The sequence below is a fragment of the Montipora capricornis genome, chromosome 6 (genome assembly GCF_036669925.1).
Source record: "Montipora capricornis isolate CH-2021 chromosome 6, ASM3666992v2, whole genome shotgun sequence".
Lineage (NCBI taxonomy): Eukaryota > Metazoa > Cnidaria > Anthozoa > Scleractinia > Acroporidae > Montipora > Montipora capricornis.
Window position 1 is genome coordinate 55,736,382 of NC_090888.1, and position 5,000 is coordinate 55,741,381.

At 42.4% G+C, this 5,000-nt stretch overlaps 1 protein-coding gene and 5 non-coding genes across 6 annotated transcripts in view; all 6 read right to left on the minus strand.

Annotated features, from left to right (window-relative positions):
• LOC138054172 (RNA-binding protein 25-like) overlaps positions 1 to 5,000 on the minus strand; it is a 21,650-nt gene that overhangs the window by 5,897 nt on the left and 10,753 nt on the right. The gene's annotated exons all lie outside the window — the stretch shown is intronic.
• LOC138054751 (U5 spliceosomal RNA) lies at positions 1,834 to 1,955 on the minus strand. The gene has a single exon (XR_011133401.1). It is a non-coding gene; the product is annotated as a U5 spliceosomal RNA (small nuclear RNA).
• Positions 2,352 to 2,473, minus strand: LOC138054761 (U5 spliceosomal RNA). The gene has a single exon (XR_011133411.1). It is a non-coding gene; the product is annotated as a U5 spliceosomal RNA (small nuclear RNA).
• LOC138054732 (U5 spliceosomal RNA) lies at positions 3,217 to 3,337 on the minus strand. Its single transcript, XR_011133384.1, has one exon. It is a non-coding gene; the product is annotated as a U5 spliceosomal RNA (small nuclear RNA).
• LOC138054762 (U5 spliceosomal RNA) lies at positions 3,713 to 3,833 on the minus strand. The gene has a single exon (XR_011133412.1). It is a non-coding gene; the product is annotated as a U5 spliceosomal RNA (small nuclear RNA).
• On the minus strand, positions 4,214 to 4,334 carry LOC138054764 (U5 spliceosomal RNA). The gene has a single exon (XR_011133414.1). It is a non-coding gene; the product is annotated as a U5 spliceosomal RNA (small nuclear RNA).

A 5,000-nucleotide genomic window follows, 5' to 3' on the forward strand; every position in this document is an offset into this window, starting at 1 on the left:
AAAGCTTCGCATTTAAATCACGCTTTGCCTCAAAGCTTTGTCCAGGGATGCCACCTCGGTTGTCTCTCTTAGGAGGATGTAAAATTGCTTTTTAGATTTTGCATATTGTGAAAAGCATCGAGACCTATGTTAAATGCGTTCTTCCGAAGTTTATGAAAAATATTATGCACCAAATGGAAACTCGGAAAAAGCCGAGGCCCGCATGGGATTTGAACCCACGACCATCAGTGATCGTATTATTATTATGTGCCTAATTTTTATCTTGTAATCTGAAACACACACATTTAAAAAATGAATATCCGAAGCAGTTAAATGTCCTTCGGCTATTTCTAACAAAAATGAACGAGACAAAAAATTGATTAAAAACCGAGTTATTTATTCGAACAGGCACGTGGAAAAATGGTCGCGCGAAATCTGGGCCGTTCGCTCCTACTCGTATCCAAATTTCGAGCGGCCATTTTATTCTCGTGCCTGTCTTCTTCTCACGCTCGACTGGAGGGATTGCTTCGGAGATCGTGTGTCGATCTTTTAAGCGAACTGACGCCGTCCAAGTTGTTTTTGAGACTATCTTGGTTGAGAACACCCTGCTAGCAGAGCCTTTCTTTTGCTTTCTCGATTTTGGCGTTCTCGAGAAAGGCTCTGCATGAATCGAGTAAGATCTTTATTGAATATGCGCTGCATGTTGCCAGGATACAGTCTCGAACCCAAGCCTAATATGCCAGATCTCGCCGCCATCTTGGTTTTTCATGGTACAGCGGGCTCAATTATAACCATCGGTTTTGTCACTAAACGGACACTCGCACTGGAAAAACCGGTTTGACGAGAGAAAGCAAGATTGACTAGTCCAGAAGTTCGGGCTGCGGCGGCTTCAAAGAGTTGACGCGATTCGGACAGAGCCTACTTTTCTCCTCCTCAGTAAAGAAAAAGACAAAAGGAGGCTCTGCTCGCAGGGTGGGTTGAGAACCGCCACAAGGCGGAATAGGACTGTTCCCTACGGAAATCTTTTGTCAATCGCGAAAGAGTGTTACACGTTAAAGGAAAACCAGATTTCACGTGGTAAAGGATTCTCAAATGACTTCTTCGATTCTTCCGGTTGGCACTGAAGCCGACAGCTTTGAACCACGTGCATTCATAACAACAGTCCTTTTCTGCAGCCCTTAACAAACGTTTTTGAATTAAAATTATATAAGAACAAAAGAACGTCATTTGCGCAGTTCGATCAAAACGAGATCGAGTTCGTTCTGACCGAAATTCGGAATAACGACGTCCGGACATGACACTGCACACATACATACATACATACTTTATTCAACCTCCCCAAAGGGGCTTTTCAGGAACAATAATAATTATAAAATAATAATTTACATAATCATTTAAATTATTTACAAGATTAAAATAACCAATCATCACTATCAATTACATAACTACTTATCACAATATCAATCACTTCCTAAAAAATCCCTTAGCAGTTTGTTCCTTAAACGCTTCTTAAAGATTATTTCGTTGCTACAAAGTTTCAAATTAGATTCCAAGGAATTCCATATGCTAACAGTTCGGTAATAAAACGTTCTCTGTCCAGAGGCAGTTTTAAAAAGAGGGATATTTAAAAATTGGGAACTCCTGGTTCTATATCTATTTACATCAGAACGTTTGGTGAAAATAGTGCTCAGGTATTTAGGGCCACGACAATTCATACATTTAAAAGCCAAAATGGTATTTCGATAGTAAATCTGACTGGATACTGGAAGCCACTTAAGGCGTTTCAGTTCAGGCGTAACATGATCATATTTCCGAATTCCTGCTTTTCGTTGTTCGTTCCTTTCGTTCTTGACCAGCCCCGCCACAAGGCAGGGCGACGAAAAATTTAGTCTAGAGACTCATTCAGGTGTTCTCCTCCACGGAAATCTTTAGTAAAAGGCGAAAGATTTATGCGTGTTGAAGGAAAACCAGAGCTATCACAGGAAAGGTATGCATTGACAATTACTTTCAGCATGACGCGATAACACAGGTGGGATGCCGTATCTAATTAGTACTGAAAAGAGTGCTCATTCACGCATGCGTGTTCAGGAATGTCAATGAAATTCGTGGCTTGTTTCGGTAGGCGATGAGGCAGACGGCATCGAACCATGCGCATTCACAGGGGGAGACTTTGTTTTATAGTTTTTAATCGAGAATTCTTGACTTAAATTTCTGATGTTGCAATGAAATATCAAAAGCCTGTGTTTTGCGCAATTCCTTGATCGAAACTAGATTGAGTCACTGACCAAAAGAAACACCATGTGTGCACACGAGAGATCTGACAACAGCGCTTCGTTTCGCATTTTCGACAAAGTTCTTTCTGTTTGATGCTGAACCCCGCCACAAGGCAGGGCGACGGAAAATTAAGTCTACAGACTCATTCAGTTGTTCTCCTCCACGGAAATCTTTAGTAAAAGGCGAAAGATTTGTGCGTGTTGAAGGAGAACCAGAGCTAAAGAAATATCAAATTGCATTGACGATTCCATTCAGCTTGGCGCGGTAACACAGGTGGGATGCAGCATAAGCGCCCTGGATGCAGTATCTACGAGCGCTCAATCACGCATGCGTGTTCAGAAGTGTCAATATGCTTCTTCGATTGTTGGAGCCGACGGCTTCGAGCCGCGCGAGTTCACGGCGAAAGTCTCTTTTTGTAGTTTTTAACGAGATTTTTTTATTTAAATTTCAGAGGTTGCAATGAAGAATAAAAAGCCAGTTATTTGCGCACTTCCTCGTAAAAAAGTAGCCCTGGCTCGTTACTAATCGACAGAATCAAGGCGTCCGGACGCGAGAGATCTGACTACAGATGAGTCAGATCTCAGATCTCTCAGGGTGGCTTAGTGGTTATCTATCGGGCCTCCCACCACTATGAGCCGGGGTTCAATTCTGGCCTCGGCTAGCATGTGGGCTGAGTTTCAGTCGATCTCAACCTGACCCGAGGGTTTTTCTCCGGGGACTTCGGTTTTCCTCCCTCATCAAAATCGACTCACAGCTAATTAACATCTAGCTGTGGTGCTATGCTCCAACATCAAACATGGACTGTATAGCGGCAGCCAGAGGCGCCTTTGTATGCTTTCAGCCCGATGTCGTGAGCCGCGCCCTTCGCAATTCAGTCCTCGACTGCAAGTAAGGGTGATTAGCACTAGCAATATTCATTTATTTATTTATTTAGCATCAAAGTTGTTGAATTGCTTTATTACGAGCCCCGCCACAAGGCAGGGCGACGAAAAATTAGTCTAAAGACTCATTCAATTGTTTTCCTCCACGGAAATCTTTAGTAAAAGGCGAAAGATTTATACGAGTTGAAGGAAAACCAGAGCTAACAAGGTTATTGATTGCATTGACCATTCCATTCAGCTTGGCGCGGTAATACAGGTGGGATGCCATATCGACGAGCACTCAATCACGCATGCGTGTTCGGGAATGTCAATGTACTTCTTCGATTGTTGAAGCCGACGGCTTCGAGCCGCGCGAGTTTACGACGAAAGTCTCTTTTTGTAAATTTTATAGAGCTTTCTTAACTTAAATTCCTCAGACTGCAATTAAGTATCAAAAGCCTGTAATTTGCGCACTTCCTTCATATAAACTATCTCAGGCTCGTTACTGACCGACGGAATCACGGTTTCTGGACACGAGATATCTGAATACAGCGTTTCATTCCACGTTCGCGTCAAAGTCATTCCTTTAATTCATGAGGAGCTCCGCCACAAGGCAGGGCGACAAAAAATTAGTCTACAGACTCATTCAGTTGTTCTCCTCCACGGAAATCTTTAGTAAAAGGCGAAAGATTTGTACGTGTTGAAGGACAACCAGAGCTAGAGAAATTGTAAATTGCATTGACGATTCCATTCAGCTTGGCGCGGTAACACAGGTGGGATGCAGTATCTACGAGCGCTCAATCACGCATGCGTGTTCAGAAGTGTCAATGAACTTCTTCGATTGTTGGAGCCGACGGCTTTGAGCCGCGGGACTTCACGGCGAAAGTCTCTTTTTGTAGTTTTTACCGAGATTTTTAAATTTAAATTTCAATTTCAAAGGTTGCAATGAAGAATCAAAAGCCTGTTATTTGCTTACTTCCTCATGAAAAGTAGCCCATGCTGATTACTAACCGACAGAATAAAGGCGTCCAGACGCAAGAGATCTGACTACAGCTTTCGGTTGCACGATAGCATCAAATTTGTTGAATCGCTTTATGACGAGCCCCGCCACAAGGCAGGGCGATGAAAAATTAGTCTACAAACTCATTCAGTTGTTCTCCTCCACGGAAATCTTTAGTAAAAGGCGAAAGATTTATGCGTGTTGAAGGGAAACCAGAGATACTTTGGCTGAGGTCGCTCGGAGCGTTTTTTGAAATTGACGCGTTTATGCACATGGGACACGGTATCCAATAAAGTGGGCAATCACGTATTTAAAGCTGTTAATGGGCTTCGATTCTCTCGGTCAGCACCGCGGCCGACGGCGTCGAACCACTCTCATACAAAGCGAAAATCCTTTTTTTGTAGGCTTAAAACAACTTTATTCTGTGAGATGCCGCAGGCAGCCACCGTGACAATTCGGGCCCATTCTCTTTTTTAAATTTTTTTTTCTTCGTAGCTTCGTAGTCACAAATGTGCATACCCCAGGGATAGTAGATTAACCGCTTGATAAGAATCCCGTATGATTTAGAAAATGGCGGCCAACTTTAATTTCAGAGTTCAGTTTTGACCACATGAAGCAAGACTTTTGCTTTTTTAGTTCATTCATGGACACCGTGGATGAGACATTGTGATGAAACAGATGTAGACAGAATTTGCGGTAGTGATTTCACAGTTCACATCACCTCCTAGAAAAAATCGAAATTAACTGCGATGAATTTGATTAGGTACAAATGTGCAAAGGGAAGAAATATTGTATATATATATAGTCTAGCAAATAGCATTAAATGACAAGTCTACTTCTGGGAAAATCGTTTTCGGTATCTAATATTTCGCGACATTCCGATTTCG